This window comes from Antechinus flavipes, chromosome 2, assembly GCF_016432865.1.
Source record: "Antechinus flavipes isolate AdamAnt ecotype Samford, QLD, Australia chromosome 2, AdamAnt_v2, whole genome shotgun sequence".
In the NCBI taxonomy this organism is placed as follows: Eukaryota; Metazoa; Chordata; class Mammalia; order Dasyuromorphia; family Dasyuridae; genus Antechinus; species Antechinus flavipes.
In genome coordinates this window covers 553,174,306-553,192,204 of record NC_067399.1, presented here as the reverse complement: position 1 = coordinate 553,192,204, position 17,899 = coordinate 553,174,306, and the positions used below count along the sequence as shown (strand labels likewise).

The following is a 17,899-nucleotide window of genomic DNA, read 5'->3' as shown; positions in this document are numbered from 1 at the left end:
TTCTCTCCATAATTACTTTGGTAATCATTTAAAATTTTTTCTTCTTTTTTCCATGATTATTAAACTAAAAGGAAAAAATAAAGCTAGCAACCGAAGATTTCAAGCAAAAAAGTCCTAGGAGATTGTTGTTTTTATCATGACTAGTTGGAGAATAGTTGTGGCTCTGGATCAATGTTTACCAAAGGTTTTGCTGCTCTTTTATACTCTGCTGAACATTTATTCTCATTTTAAGTCCCTGACTCTAATGAATAACAATCACTTATGTTTTTTTCACAATTTTTTTTCACAGAATCATAAGCTTAAAGGTCCATAGAGTCCATCCCTCTCATTTTACAGAGAAGAAATTGAGGTACAGAGATGACCTGTCTACAGTAGAATCTGGATCTTACCAATTCCAACTTCTATCCCTTACATAAATTTGTCCTCTCCCTCTCCTTTCCATTGGACTACTTTTTATCCATATGAACTGATTCCTTCAAAAACCAGGTCACATAGATTTACTTAAGTCAACTACCCAGGCTGGGCTACTTGCTAATTGGTACAGCTGATATCCTTCACTTAAGCCTGGAGTTAACTTTGATTGTTATTTTATCTTTTTATTTTTTCCTCCATAAACAGACTGAAGTGGGGTCAAAATTTAAAAAAAAAAAAAGATGAAAAGTCTAATTTATGGTCTAGTGGAATTGGTGTTAAAACCCCAGGAAAGAAAATCTGTATCTTTTGAGTATGTGAAACTATAAAATTAGACCCAGTAATGCAAGAGGTTCAGAAAAGCAAAGTCTGTCTCAAGCCTTTTTAGAGGCATGGCCTTTACCTTTTATCTTCATAAAATAATCAATGAAAGTAGCTGTTACTAAGTAGAAGAGACAGATAAGACCAGTCTTTTGGGGTCCGACAATAAGAATTAGTCCTTGTGTCTGCCAAAAGAAATAACATAAAAAGCTCATCCTCATAAGGTTTCCAAGGAGAGCTTTACTCTAATCCTTAGGTGACCTACACCTGGCCCTCCTTCTTGTCTCCTACTGCTAAGTAAGGGGTCCAAAGAAAGTCATCCAAGTGCTTAGATCTCACGTTATTTGTGGAATCTTCACATAGCCTTTCCTTCTGGGCAGCAAGCAGACTCACTCCTCTATCTTTTCACTTCTGTCAGAGACCATCTCCGTGCACTAAGTGCTTTTAAGTAACTAGTTGTTTCAATGTTTGATTTTATTTGTGAATTTGTGAAGTTTGGGTAACCAAGGGATGAACCTGGTGGGAAGAATTCCAAGACTGAAATTTTCCCCCTTGAAATTTATAGAAACAGGATTTTTTTGTGTTTTGTTTTTACAGGGCAATTTTTGAGAACTTGTTTTTCCTGGCTGTTCCATGAATAAGCACTTCCATCTCTTCTCTCCAGGTATTTTTTTCTGTTTGTCCCCCAAGACATACCATGATGCTGTCTCTTTTCTGCTTCTGACTACTGACCTTTCTGGCTTTTTGAAATGTCCAATTACTGCCTTCCCCATATCCTTTTAATTACAATGCCTTTTCTTTATGAATTCTTTCCTTTTTATCCTGTATGCATCTTGCTTTATATATATTTATATGTTATTTCTTCCATTAGATTATTAGTTCCTTTATCATAAGGATGTTCTGACCTCCTTTTGTATTCCCAGAACTTGAATGTAGTAGGTACTTAATGAATATTTATTGACTGAGGTATATTGTGTATGAGGCCATCAGATGGATAAGGGTATTTTTACATTTTTAGTCCATCAAGATGCCATGAAATGATTGTCTCCTGTTTTTTCCCTCAGAGTCAATATCTTTGTTTATTATTATTATTATTATTGATTTCACATTTTTATAATGAACAACTTGTTTAAATAGCTCAGCTTGACACTATTATAATTTCTTGTAATATCAACTCACCTTTAACTCTTCCCCCCCCTCAATTTTTTTTATTATTTTGAGCTTTGTTTTAACAAGTTGATAGTCTATACACAGAAATATAATTCAGAAATAATTTCAGTGTCACAAATGATCACTTTCTGCCTGATTAGAGTTTACCAATTTCATTGTTTTTGTGACCTTCAAATTTTCTTTTTGAATAATGTTTGCATAATATACAGATGTAAAATTTGGAATTGTCTATAAACAGTTTTCCTCTTTCATTTCTTAGCATTAAGTCATATTTTCCAACATTTTTCATTTCCCTTTTGCACAGAAGTGATCAATTATCAATGTATATGTTGACTTGGTTTTCAAGAACTTGTTGACTTCTGTATGGGATTACTCTACCTTTCCATCCTCTGCAACAGATGCTGGCACATAAGCTGCAATTATTTTCATGGTGGTCTGTTTGTTTTTGTTCATTATGAAAACTGTAAGATTATATGATTGTGTACCCCAGGAAACATTTCTTATTGCCTTGAGGTAGATACTTGATGAAAAAATTCTGCCAATTTCTTTTTTGCCTTTCCAAGGAGAATCTGTAAATCATTCTTGCATTTAGCTGTTATTTTCTTATGTTTTCTGGTTTCATTTATAGCAACATCCATATTGATATAGTTGAATTTCTCCACTGGTATGTCTACTCATTAGTCATTGGACAAAGGTTCATATTTAGAGTATAAACAGTTCTCTAGACATTCTTTAAAATAGTGACATTTAGTACTTTCTGTCTCTTTTTGTAGCACTTTGCTACCATCACTGAAGAATGAAAAGCATTGCAAAAGAAACTCAGGGATACTTTGTATTTTTGTGGGCCTTCATGATCAAGGTAATTCCTCACCTGGTGGCTAGACTACTGGTGAGGAACCTCTTAGTATTTAGCTAAGCTGGATCTTGCATAGCAAACATATATCCTGTTGCCAGCAATGTACTTGAAATATTTCTAGCTCCATAGATTTTGCTGGAGCTTGTGCTTCTTTATTGTTATTCTCAAAAACATGGGGTCACTTTATATAGAATGTCATGGAAAGAAAGGGACAGTTTCTTGTATTTTCTGTTCTTCTCTTGCCAAAATTATTGAATGTATATTGAGCCAGCAATTGTCTTTCTAATATTTGATATGGTGAAGAAAATTACATTGAAAAATTTTAAGTCGACATTACTCTCAAGTTTCTGTATGAAAATGAATCACCAGAAATGCCTCACAGCATCATTTAATACAATCATCATCCAGTCTTTAAATCAGGAGTTATTAATATGGTATCCATAAACTTTAAAAAATAATTTATTTTTAATTTAGGGAATAAAGCAATCATTTTTACAACATAGTATGATAAAAGATGATTGCACATGAAACTACAAATCTACTTTTTATTTCATTCAAACATACAATAAAATTATCACATAATTTTTTTTCTTTGCACCCTCTCCCCTCTGCCCTAGAAATGGTCACTATTAGACATAAATGTGTATGTGTAATTATTCTATACATGTTTCTATTTATCAGTTCTTTCTTTGGATGCAGGTAGTGGCTTTCTTCATGTGTCTTTTATAATTAATTTGGTTATTTATAATAGTCAAAAGAACTTATACACTCAAAGTTCTTAAAACAATGTTATTACTATATACAATGTCTTCTTGGTTCTGCTCATTTTGTTCTTTGTTATTTTGTGCAAGTTTTTCCATGTTTTTCTAAAATCTTTGAACTCATCAGTTCTTTATAGCACAATATTATTCTATCATAATCATATACTACAATTTGTTTAGCCTTTCCTCAATTGATGGACATTTCTGCACTTTCTAGTTCTTTGACACCAGCAGTAAGTATTGTATAAACATTTTAGAACACATAGGTTATTTTCTTTTTTCTTTTTGATCTTTGGAAATAGACCAAATAGTAATATTGTTGGGCTAAAATTTTGGGGCCCAATTCCAGATTACTCTCCAAAATGGTTGGATTGATTCACAATTCCTCCAGCAATGAATTAGTGTTCCAATTTTTCCACATCCCCTCCAACATCTATCACTTTTCCCTTCTATCATTTTGGCCAATCTTGTAAGTGTACAATGATATCTCAGGCTTGTTTTAATTTGCAGTTCTCTAGTCAATAATGATTTAGAATATTTTTTCATATGACTATAAATTGTTTTGATTTCTTCATTGGAAAACTGCCTAAAATTTTAAAAATATTTATTTATTTTTAATACACATTGCTTTATAATCATGTTGGATGAGAAAAATCAAAACAAAAGGGAAAATCATGAGTGAAGAAAAAATAGAAAAAAGAGGTGAACCTAGCATATATTGATTTACATTCAATCTCCATAGTTCTTATTCTGGATTCGGATGGCATTTTCTGTCCAAAGTCTATTGGGATTTCTTTGGATCACTGAACCGCTGGGAAGAACCAAATTTTTCATGATTGATAATCCCATATTCTTGCTGTTACAGTGTATAATGTATTCCTTATTCAGCTTGTTTTGTTCAGCGTTGAGTCATATAAATCTTTCCAAAATCAGCTTGTTTATTATTTTTTATAGAACAATAATATTCTATCACCTTCATATAACACAGCTTATTCAGTTATTCCCCAATTGATGAGCATAACTCATTTTCTAGTTCTTTGTTACCAGAAAAAGAGCTTCTTAAATACATTTTTGCACATGTGGTTCCTTTTCCCTTCTTTATGATTTCTTTGGTTTAGAGATCCAGCGGTGGCATTGATGGGTCAAAGGAATGCACAATTCGATAGCCTTTAGGCAAGTTGCTAATTGCTCTCCAGAGTGTCCCAGTTTCCCCAAATTCTCTCTATTATTTATCATTATCTTTTCCTGTCATCTTAGCCAATTTGAGAGGCATTAAGTGGTCTTCAGACTTGTTTTAATTTTCATTTGTCTAATCAATAGGGATTTAGAGCATTTTTAATATGACTATAGGTGGCTTTACTTTCATCATCTGAAAATTGTGCATATCCTTTAATTACTTATCAATTGGGGAATGACTTGTATTCTTATAAATTCGACATAGTTCTTTATATATTTTAGAAATGAGACCTATATAGAAAAACTATATACAGAAAGATTTTTCTGTAGCTTTATGTTTCTCTTTTAATCTTTTTTCTATTGATTTTGTTTGTGCAAATTTTTCATTTAATGTAATCAAAGTTGTTCATTTTGCCTTTCATAATGTTCTCTAGTTCTTCTTTGGTCATAAATTCCTCCCTTCTCCAAAGACCTGATAAGTAAATTATCCCTTGCTCTCCTAATTTGCTTATGGTATCATTGTTTTTGCCCAAACCATGTACTCATTTTGATCTTATTTTGACATAGGGTATGAGATTTAGATGAGATGTAGATGTATGCCAAGTTCCAGTTTTCCCAGCAATTTTTTGTCAAATTGTGAATTCTTATTCCAGAAGCTGTAATTTGGGGGGTTATCAAATATTAGATTACTGTAGGCCTAGACTATTGTGTGACTCTATTTCTTGGCCAGTACCAAATAGTTTTGATGACTATTGCTTTAAATATATCATCATATTATCTGCAAAGAGTGATAGTTTTATTTTCTTATTATCTATTCTAATTTATTTAATTTCTTTTACTTATTGCTAAAGCCAACATTTAATGTTGAATAATGGTGGTGATAATGTGCATCCTTGTTTAACCCCTGATCTTATTGTGAATGTGTCTAGCTTCTCTCTATTACAAATACCGATAGTTGATTTTAGGTAGATACTGCTTATTATCTTAAGGAAAACTCCTTTTTCCCATGCTCGTTTTTTTAAAATAGGGATGGGTGCTATATTTTATCAAAAGCTTTTTCTGAATCTATTGAAATTATCATCTGATTTCTGTTGGTTGTGTTATTGATAAAGTTCTTTATAGTAATAGTTTTCCTGATATTGAACCAGTCATGCATTCCTGGTAGAAAACCAGTGTGTGTGTGTGTGTGTATGTATGTATGTATGTGTGTGTGTATATATATATATATATATATATATATATATATATATATATATATATGTAATATTTACATATTTATTTATCATAGTGTATTACCCTGCTGATAAGTTACTATAATCTATTTGCTAATGTTTAATTTTTTTGAAAAAAAATTTTTTTGTATCAATATTCATTAGAGAGATTGGTCTGTAATTTTCTTTTTCTTTTTTGGCTCTTCCTGGTTTAAGTATCAGTAACATATTTGTGTCATAGGAAGAATTTGGCAGAACTCCTTCTTTACCTTTTTTTTCCAAATTGTTTACATAGTATTGGAATTAATTGCTCTTTAAATGTTTGGTAGAAGTCATTTGTGAATCCATCTGACCTTAGAGATTTTTTTCTTAGGGAGTTCATTGATGGCTTGTTCAATTTCTTTTTCTAAAATGGGACTATTTAAAAAATTTGTTTCCTCTTCTGTTAATCTGGGCAATTTATATTTTTGTAAATATTCATTAATTTCAGTTTGTCAGATTTGCTGCCCTATAGTTGGGAAAAATGATTCTTAATGGTTGTTTTAATTTCTTTTTATTGGTGCTAAGTTCACTCTTTTCATTTTTGATGCTGGTGATTTGGTTTTTTTTTTTTTTCTTTCCTTTTTCTCCTCAAATTAACCAAAGATTTATCTATTTTTTTGTTTTTGTATTTTTCATAAAATCCAACTTTTAGATTAGTTTTATTAAGTAGTTCAACAGTTTTCTTAGTTTCAATTTTATTAATCTCTCCTTTGACTTTCAGACTTTCTAATTTGGTATTTAATTGGGAGTTTTTAATTTGTTCTTTTTCTAGCTTTTTTAGTTGCATGCCCAATTCAGTGAGTTCCTCTTTCTCTATTTTGAGAAATAAAATTTCCCCTAAGAACTGCTTTGGCTGTGTTTTATAAGTTTTGGTATGTTGTCCTATATTGTCATTTTTTTGGATGAAATTATGAATTGTTTCTGTGATTTGTTGTTTATCCCATTCATTCTTTAGAATTAGATGATCTAATTTCCAATTAGTTTTTAGTCTATTTCCCCCTGGCCCTTTATTGAATATAATTTTTATTGCATTGTCATCTAAAAAGGAAGAATTTGCTATTTCTGCCTTTCTGCATTTGATTGTGAGGTTTTTATGCTCTAATATATGGTCACTTTTTGTATAGGTGCCTTGTATTGCCGAGAAAAAGGTGTATTCCTTTTTATCTCTAATCAACTTTCTCCAGTAGTTTATTGTTTAGCTATTTCTTCCTGTAACTGGCTTAATATGTTTTCAAAGAATTTTTATGCTCCTGAATTCTTAAAAAATTTTTTTATTAACATCTCATTGAATTAATTCCCTTTGTAATAGTTGATGTTTTATTTTTGGCATTTAAAAACATTATTCTTAGAAGGGGTATCTATACTTGAACATATTACCAAAAGGGTCCAGACACAAGAAAAGTTAAGAACCTCTGCTTTAAATAGCAAATTAAAATTTTAAGTCACATGGTGTATTTTTGGTTTAGTGTCACAATTAATTGGATTCCAAAGAGTGGAGAAAGGATTGAAGTGAGCTGGGAGGTAAAGGTTTAAAGTTTCTTTTAAACAAATCTGATTTAATGATATTCACAAGAAGATGTTATATTGGTGGTAAGCAGTCCTTGGTATTAGTCCAATTCAAATCATGATCCAAGGGTCTAAATGTTCCCATCGATGCTATGTTTTCTGAAACAAAGATGATTAGTATTCAGCACATGTAATAAGAATACTTTTTTGCAGTGCATTTTGTATCTTTCAGGACTCCAAATAGAGTTCAAGTGTAAGAAAAGGTTTAAGATGTCATATGATATTTAAAGGATATATTTTAGAAATGAAAAACAAAATTTCCTTATAGGAAAAAAGATGGCAGAGTGTAGGAAAGGAGAGATTTCCATAGTACAATAAAGAATTGGGTTACAAGATTAAAAAATGTTAAAAAATAAAAAAAATACAATAAAAAGAATTAGACTCCAACATAATAACATGATAATCAAATCTAAGATTTATACCTAATCTTGGAGTGATATTTGGATGCTTAAAATAATCCTTCTCCTCCCTTTTGTTCCTCTCTGTTCTCCTTTTTCTTCCCTGTAATGTCCAGACAAGCTTTCTGGAGGATCTCTGGATGGGCCTTGGTCTTGGGTAGAGAAGTGATGAAGGCGGGAGGGTCACCACGAGGCTGGTCAAGGATAGAGTCTGGAGTCTGAGTTCAAGCTCAAGCTTGAGCTCTCCAGTCCTCTCAGCCCTTAAATACTTTAGTATGATTACATCACTGCAGCACACTGAGCATATGCCAACTGTAGAACCATTACATCACCATATCACACTAAGTAAATGCCAACTAAAGTGATTACATCATTATATCACACTAAATATATGTGAACTAGAGAACCATTATATCATCAATCACACTGAGTAAATACCCTGCTGTAAGTATCCCTAGTTCAAGTATACCTTTCCCAGAGTTCCCCACTATCTGCGGTCCTCTACATCTCCCACTTACTTTTGTTTTAGGACACAGGTGGTCACATCCTCCCTGACTTCTCAGGAAGGGAGAACACTAAAGGGAAATGGGGAGACAAACCAGATATTATTAGCGGGATTTCTCTGAGCTGAAGGGTCTTAATTGAAACAAGTATACATAAATCCATCAGCATGGGAGGTATTACACAAGCACATAGTAATATAACACAGACTAGTAGTGATGTCACCTATAAAGAGTGCAAGCCTTTTTCAGATCTTTTATAATTTCCAGATCAAAAGGAAGGTATCTTCTCCTGGCTTGACATGAAGAGTCAAACTCTTTAATCACAGGGTATATTTCTATTTTCAAATCAGATGTATCCTGTTCTTCCTCTTTAGCTTTAACTAATGCCTTTTGTAATCGTGTCTTACAGTGTGGAAAAAGCTGCTGCATGGGTGGTGCTGATGTTGTCACTACCCTTCCCACTCGTTCTCCTCCTCCCTCTTCCCATGAGGGTGAAATTGAGGGAGAACGGTCAGGAGATGGAGAATGCTCTAAGGGCGCCTGCTCAGGTATAACTGAGCTGTGAAAGTGAGAAGCACTATACTCTTTAAGCTCATCAGCACTGTACTTATCTCCTTCTTCGCCCAACTCTCCATGCCTTTCAGCTACTTTATCAGTACCATCCCCCTGCTGCTCTTTCTACTCACACTTCCTTGTCTGGCTGTCCACATTAAAATTTTTCCTTTTTCTAGAACTTGTGGGATTCTTTAAAGCCAATTGTATTATATTATACATAAGGAATGTTCCCTCAAGAATGGAATCAGGACCTATAACTTTATAATATTCAATTAGTTCGCTCCACTATTTTTCCACATCTCTGTCTCTAATTTTTCTTCCTTAGAGAGCCAAGGAGACATGCACTCAAATATATTTGAGTCTGGTGATCTGCTTCCATGTCACCAACAAACCTTGATTCTCTATTAACCTAATTATGCATGCTACATACTCTCCTCAGGATGGGGGAGGCTCTTTTCTTAGTATTTGCCCCATTTCAGCTGAAAAACAAAAGTAACTAGTTCAGCCCTTACCAAGATTTCCCACTTGTCTATTTTTGTACTCATTCTATTTCCAGATCACAGGGACTTCTCCACTGAGCTTATGATGGTATCAGTCAAACTGCTGAATGTAGGTCCTTACATCCAGAGCCTCATGTCTAGAGCCCAATTTTTAGGGTCTTACACTTAGTGTCCCACGCTTGATTGCCAAAATGTAATGTCCGAACTATTCTTCTGGAGGATCTCTGGATGGGCCTTGGTCTTAGTGAGAAGTGATGAAGGCAGGAGGGCCACCACAAGGGTGGTCAAAAATGGAGCCTCGAGTGTGAGTCTGAGCTAGAGCTTTATCTCCAGTCCTCTCAGCCCTTAAATACCCTAGTATGATTACATCACTATAGCACACTGAGCATGTGTCAACTGCAGAACTATTATATCACCATATCACACTAAGTATATGCCAACTAGAGAACCATTATCTCATCAATCTCACTGAGTAAACACCCTGATGTAAGTATCCTTGTTTCAAGTATATCATTCCCAGAGTTTCCCATTATCTGCAGTCCTCTACACTCCCCCTCCACTCTCTTGGAGGGATTGGACCTTCCTGCAAAGGTTGCTGAGAAGTGTATGTTGAGGAAGGAGAACTGTAGCAACAGGATCCTGTTAGTGGAGCCCAAAATGATTTTGCCTTACAGCAGCTTAGACCTAAAAGTTTCTGTGAAGTAGGAGTTTCTTCCCTTTCTTCTCCTTATGGGACAAAGCCTTGTTTGCTCTTTGTTAATTATGGTCCTTATGGGAATTACTTGATAATCTAAGTAGTCCTCAAATCATGACTTTATGTTTTGTCCATTTTTAAGGCTGATCTTTCTGTAGGCATCATAAGTACTTCTCTCACCTTGAATGGCCAGACTGTTTGAAGGCATTTTGCACAAGAGACGAGAAAGGCTTGTTGTTGTTGTTGTTATTGTTTTGGCTTAATACAGTTGAATCCAATGAGCATTTATTAAGTACCTGCTGTATGTACAAGACACTTTGCTAGGGAAAAATGTTTATTCCCTCTCCCTCAAATTATCACATATACAGCTTGTATATGTGCAAGCTGTATATGCATGCTAATTCCTCATGCCTCCCTTTAGAATGCAAACTCCTGGCCATTAGTTTTCTCTTGTACATACAACAGGTACTTAATAAAAGCTACTTTCTAGTACTTTCACCTTTGAGGTTATTTTACTTTAACTCTTTAATATATCTAGTTTTTGCATCTTAGAAAGTATGTTCCTGGAGGCCAGGGACTGCTTCTACCTTTCTTTCTATCCTCAAAACAGCAAAGTACCTGGCACATAGTAATGGTTTAATAAATACTTGCTTGTTGATTGGGAAGGTGAGTAAAGATCTGGAGTTAACTTGTGAAGGGCTTTGAAAGCCAAGCTGAGGAATTAGTATTTTATGTTAGGCAGTTAGAGTGGTTCAGTGCTTAGAGTATAGGTCTTTGCCTCAAGAAAACTTGAGCTCACATCTGGTTTAGATGTGAAGTTTTTAGTTTGACACTGGTCAATTCCTGAATTTCTATTTGCCTCAGTTTTCTAATCTGTAAAATAGAAGCAATAATAGCACTTACTTTCCAGGGTGGTTGTAAGGATAAATTGAGATGATATTTTGTAAATCATAAAGTTTGCAAATCTTAAAAGTACTATCTAAATATGAGCATTACCCTAGAAGCAGTATGGAGCTATTGAGATTTTCTGAGTGACAGAATTAATGTTCAGATGGTGTGTTAAGTCCTTACAAGTATACATTATTCATGTCCTTTTACACCCCAAGAAGAAAATGAGATTGTAGTATTGAATCTCTGATCTAAACAAGTGCTACAGACTTTTAGTAACAAGCTAAATGTTACCAGGAAAGAAAGGGAGTTTATTGTTTTCTTCAAATGAAATTTTTTCATTTCCACAAATTTTTTCATTGCCTATTCAGTTGACCAGTGGCAACAAAGGTAAAAAAAAGATTGTTTATTATATTGGACTGTAGTAAAGAAGGTGAAACAATAATTATGCATTAAATCTAACCTTTTAAGGCAGAGAAGCAAGAGGCTACAAGTAAAGATAAATATTTCTTTAAGCTTGTTGTAAATTAGTTTGGGCAAGCTGGTCTCCGAATTAGTTTGGAGAGAAGGGACCTAGGTCAGACGATGAGGTGTTTCAGCTGTGGTATTTTGCAAGACTCTTTTGCGCTGGGTCCAGATGTTAGATTGGGAACTCAGCTAATTGGTTAAATCTGTTCCATTGATTGGCAAGTTATACTAGATTTAGTAGATCTGGGGACTAACGTTTTTCAGCTCTCATGTATTTAGTTGACTTGCTGTATGACCTTGGGGGGTAGGATAGGCTGGGATGGGGAATCTTTAATTTCCCTGGGTCTCAATTTCTCCGTCTTAAAAAAAGAACACTTTATAATGTTTTTCATATGTACACATCACAAGCTATAATGAAACAATCTCCATAAAATATACTTATTGTTGGGGTGGGGGAAGGTTATATTATTGGGAGAGTCAGTATAACCAATTTAACAAATGAGGGCCTAAAGCTATTTTGGCAAGTTATCTGCAGAAGCAACATTCTGATTAATTAGGTGTTTGTTTTTTAAAATACATAGTGGAACCTTACAGAAACACTATTGCTATAGAACACAATTCTATAAAAGATTGACTTATTTTGGTCTTCATTCAAGGGGGTTTATTATCGAAAGACCTCATTTAAAAGTGCCTTTAACTATAAAGTTTCAGGATATACTAAAGATGGCATTACAGAAAGGCTCAAAGGCAATATAGATTTGGTTAACACTATGTAATTCCTATACTATATATTCTTAGAGTGTTGATATATAAAAGAAAGATCTGTCTTCCATAAGGAGGGGAATCTGGGATTCCAAGAACTTTTGGAATTTAAAAACTTCTTAAAGATATAATCATAGCTTGTGCTTATATAGTACTTCATAATATTCAAAACTTTTTTTACACAACAAACTTAACAGATATGTAAGGCATTTATTCAGAATTTAGGTTAAATAATACAACACTACACAGGATGCCTAAACTCCACAGTATGCCTTAGACAGTTTCAAATCACAGCATTTTTGAACTAAAAGGGATATTAGAGATATTTGGTTGAGCTCTGTTATTTCACAAATAGGGTAAATCACAAATGAGGTTGTGAGTTACCCAAAGTCACATAGATAATGATGGAAAGTAGGTAACTCAGAAATCCCATCCCTGATTCCCTGTCTAACCTTTTTTCCAGTTTGTTTTGTTGGCACTCATTTTAAATCTATGCTTTTTGCACATATTTTCTTTAATAACAATGGCCTCTTTACTATGGGATATATGGATGCTTAAGGAGGACCAGCATATCTGGCATGAGGGCTTGCCAAATCCTTTTCAGGGTTACTCATCCACCTTTGGTTATCTGGCACTTTTCACTTTTGGCTCTAAGGAGCTGTAGCATAATGGCCACATCCTGGCAAACTATTTTGGCAGAAACTAAAGCAGATTGAGTGTAATTGTTGAGCCACAAACCCATTGGTGAGTTAAGGGTACCCCAGTATGTGGTGACTTCCCCTGTGAAATGGGCGAATAACAATTTGTTTCAATATCCATGACGGTGGCTGAAGCAAGCATGGTGGAATGTTTAGCGCTTAGTGGACGTTGAAGATGCTATGGACCTTCATTGGATGCCAGGGCCATCCCACTGTATCTTGGTCTTCCTGATTTTTGCCAGTCTTTCTGACTTTTGTTTTGCTCTTGGACTTTGATGAGCCTGGAAGAGAAAATGAAGCTGAGGACTTTGTGCAATTCTGCTTCTCTTTAATCCAATTCATATACAAGTGAAGACATCGCCATATGATGTCATTGGTCTTCTTTGAAAACAGGACAAAACAGTAATATTATACAATGATAAGGAAATTGGAAGTGGAATATCTAAAGAGATGGACCATTTAAAAATTATCCATCTAATACATCTATAGCATGTTTGCTTTTTAGGTGTTACCAGTCCAGAAGCTGTGGATGCCCTCTTGTCTGAGATGTTGTAGAACAGAATTGTCAAATTCTGGGGCAAAACTCCCTGAGTCTGAAGCAGATTAAAATATAATTTGGAAATGTTTAACAAATTAAAAAAACAATACAATATAGATAATGCTGATTTATGGTTTCTAAATCAATGTGAGAGCCAGGACATCTTTTTCCTATTTGAATGTGATATCACTGTTATAGAAAGAATTTTAATGAGTTCTTCTTGGTCCTTATCCTTCTTGATTATTTTTATCTGTTGGTTCTCTTCCTGTTTGATTCCTCCTTCTTAGTTTTCTTTGCTGTATGTACATCCATGTCACCCTCTCCAACAATTGGTTTACACTAAGGTGTCCTCTTTCTCTCTTCCCCTAGTAACTTCATCAACTTATTAATTTATCTACTCTCTCTGTACATATGATCTCATATCTGTAGATCCAACCCTAATCTCTCTCCTGATTTACAATCTCAAAACACTAGCTGCCTGTTGGAAATTGCTAGCTGGATGTTCCAAAGGCATCTCATTAGGTTTTTATTTTCAAAATATATGCATAGATAGTTTTTAGCATTCACCCTTGCAAAATCTGATATTCCAAATGATTTTTTCTCTCTTCTTTCTCTTACCCTTTTCCCTAGATGGCAAGTAATCCAATATATGTTAAACATGTGAAGTTCTTCTATACATATTTTTACAATTATCATATTGCACAAGAAAAATCAGATCAAAAAGGAAAAAATGAGAAAACAAAATGCAAGCAAACAATAACCAAAAAAAATGGAAATACTATGTTGTTATCCACACTCAGTCTCCATAGTCCTTTTTCTGGATACAGCTGGCTCTCTCCATCACAAGACCATTGGAACTGGCCTGAATCACCTTGCTATTTGAAAAGAGCCATGTCCATCAGAATTGATCATCACATAATCTTGTTATTGTTGTATAACATGTCCACTTGGTTCCACTCATTTCACTCAGCATCAGTTCAGGAATGTTTCTCCAATCCTTTCTGAAATTACTCTGATGATCATTTCTTACAGAACATTAATATTATGTTACATTCATATACCATAATTTACTCAGTCATTCTCCAAGTGATGAACATCCACTCAGTTTCCAGTTCCTTGCTGCTACAAACATTTTTGTACAGGTGAATTCTTTTCCCTTTTTTATGATCTCTTTGGAATACAGGCCCAGTAGAGACACTGATGGATCAAAGGATATGCACAGTTAGCCCTTTGGGCATAATTCCATATTGTGCTCCAGAATGGTTGGATCAGTTCACAACTCTACCAACAATGTATTAGTGCCCCAGTTTTCCCATATCCCCTTCAATACTCATCATTATAATTTCTTGTCAACTTAGCCAATCTAAGGGGTATGTAGTGGTATCCCAGAATTGTCTTAATTTGCATTTCTTTGATCAATAGTGATTTAGAACATTTTTCATATGATTAGAAATGGTTTTAATTTTTTATCTGAAAATTAGAGAATGTCTTGTATTCTTATAAATCTGACTCACTTCTCTATATATTTTAGAATATAGATCAGAAACCTTTATCAGAAACCTTAGATGTGAATTCCCGCCCGCCCCCCAGTTTACTGCTTTCCTTTTAATTTTGTCTTGTTTTATTTGTACAAAAACTTTTTAACTCAGTTAATGGAAATTATCCATTTTGCATTCCATAATGTAGTTTAGTTCTTCTTTGGCCACACATTCCTTCCTTCTCCACAGATCTGAAAGGCAGAGTATCCTTTGTTTTTCTAATTTGCTTATCTTTATGTCTGAATAGTGAGCCTATTCTCATTTGAACTCAAAATATCCAAAGAAGACCCTTCCTTCCCTAATACTTGAAGGATCATTATCCTTCAAGTTTTCTAGAACACAGTCTTGATATCATTTTCAATTTCTCACTCTCATTCACCCCACATATATAATCATCTGCCAAATCTTTTATTCATTCCTTCTACTTCTGCTATATTTATCTTGAGTCTTTTATCTGAAAATCAAATTTTCCACTAAGCTTTCATGTTTTTATCAAAAATACCTGAAAGTTCTCTAATTCCCTTCTCTTGTGTGAAGGATTATACTGGGTATGGGGATTCTTGGTTGTAATTCTATCTCCTTTGCTCTCTAGAATATCATATTCCAAGCCTTCCAATCCTTTAATGTAGAAGCTACTAAATCTTATATTATCCTGACTGTGTTATCTGATAGTCATGATTTTGAAATTATTTCTTTCTGATTGCTTGCAATTTACTCTGTAACTTGGAAGCTCTGGAATTTGGCTATAATATTCCTGGGAGTTTTTATTTTGGGAATCTCTGTTAGAGGTATTTAATGGCTTCCTTCAATTTTTATTTTAACCTTCTGGTTCTAGAATATTAGGGCAGTTTCCTTAATAAATTCGTGAGAAATGATATCTAGACTATTTTTTGATCATGGTTTTTATGTAGTCTAATAATTCTTAAATTATGTGTTCTCAATCCATTTTCCAGGTCAGTCTTTGTTCCAATAAGATATTTCACATTTTAGTCTATTTTTTTGATTTTCTTTGATCATTTCTTGATGTCTCCTGGAGTAAATAACTTCCATTTGCCTTTTAAAATAATGCTTTTAAAGGAGTTTTTCTCTTCAGTGAATTTTTGCATATCTTTTCCCATCTGGTTGATTGTACTTTCAAAGGAGATTTTCTCTTCAGTGGATTTTTGTGCTGCTTTTACCTTTGTGTTTTTTTTTTTTTTTTTTTTTTTTTTGAGGCATTATTTTCTTCACTATCTTTTGTCCTTCTTTTACCAAGCTATTGACTCTTTCACCCCACAATTTTCTTGTATCACTCTCATTTCCCCCCCTCTATCCTATTCAATTTTGGAAATTTTTTAATGATCGCTTCAGGAATTCTTTTTGGGCCTGAAACCAATTTACATTTTTCTTTGAGGCTTTGCACAAAGCAGTTTGGACTTTGTTGTCTCCTTCTGAGTTTGTATTTTAATTTTCCCTGTCACCACAGTAACTTTCTATGATTAGGTTCTTTTTTTCTGTTGTTGTTTGTTCATTTTTTCCAGCCCATTTCTTGACTTTTAACTTCATGTTAAAGTAGTATTTTGCACTTAGAGTGGAGGGGTCTCTGTTCTAAGTTTTTGGTTTTTCATGCTATTGTTCAAAGCTAGTTCTGGCATCCTGTAAGTTTTCAGTGCTTCTAAGATGATATGGTTCAAGGAGAGGTTGGGGCACTGTTCTTCTGACTTATGCTCTGATCTGTGAGTAACCACAAATACCCATCACAATGCAACAAAATCCTGTACCCAGTGCCAGAAAAGGGATCCTTATACTTTCCTTCTGACAAATTGTCTAATTACCTTATGATCTGTGGAGTGGAGCTCTAGAAGTCACTACTTCTGATTTAGTTGTCCCAAAAGCCTAAATATCAATGCTCAATATTGCTGGCTTGCTGAGGAATTTAAAAACAAAATAGACCAAATGGTAAAAGAAGCACAAAAATCCATTGAAGAAAACTCCTTAAAAAAGGAGAATTGGCCACATGGAAGAATATGTTCAAAAATTCATTGAAGACAACAACTCATTAAAAATCAGAATTGACTAACTAGAAATGTGCCTGTGCTAGACTGTACTCCATACTTAGGCTAGTGTGACAGTCTTTTCCTGCCAACCTCCTCAGTTTTGGTCTGGAAAAATTCTTTCATTCTATCTTTTTTTGGGTTCTGACACTACAGAATTCATTTTTAGGCATTATTTTAAATTGTTTTGAGAGGGATTTGAGAGAGTTCAGGTGATTCTCTGACTTAATTCCACTAACTTGGCTTCAATCTCCTCTCCCATTTGTGGTTTTATAAGTCAATACATGGCCCTGCTGGAACCATCTCTATTTGAATAGAATTTGCCCATGTCAAGGTGGCCAGATCTCATGGATCCAAATCTAGACACTGCCATTGTTCATACTGAAGTTTCATGGATTCATGAACATTTGATCTTGAGGAATTGTACTCACAATCTTCTTTTTAATCTCTCCTATCATATGGGAATTAAGCATTTTAAAATTTATTTTTGTACCTTCCATTAAGCCTTGCTTAAGACTTCATAGATTTTCATGGAGAGAGGGAATGAATAAATGACATATGAAACTTAGTTTTGAGGGGATTGGATGGGAGAGTTTTATACTTAGTCACTTGTGTATTCTTTGTCAAACACTGAAAGATAATCATGGCTATGAAATAGGAAGTGGCAGAAGTAAGTGTAGGATAAAATAAGAAAACTTTTAAGTTCATATTAAATTAAATTTTGTATTTATGGACTTAAGTCAGCAAGCACCAGCTGCTACTGGGAGGGAGGGAACAAAAGATGAGCCAGAAAAGCAATTAGTGATACTA

At 34.1% G+C, this 17,899-nt stretch overlaps 1 long non-coding RNA gene across 1 annotated transcript in view; it reads left to right on the top strand.

Annotated features, from left to right (window-relative positions):
• Window positions 1–1,327: 1,327 nt before the first annotated feature.
• Window positions 1,328–17,899, top strand: part of LOC127551339 (uncharacterized) — a 33,313-nt gene continuing 16,741 nt past the window's right edge. The window contains exon 1 of the long non-coding RNA XR_007951059.1: window positions 1,328–1,396. This is a non-coding gene — a long non-coding RNA (uncharacterized LOC127551339). The remainder of the gene's footprint in view (window positions 1,397–17,899) is intronic.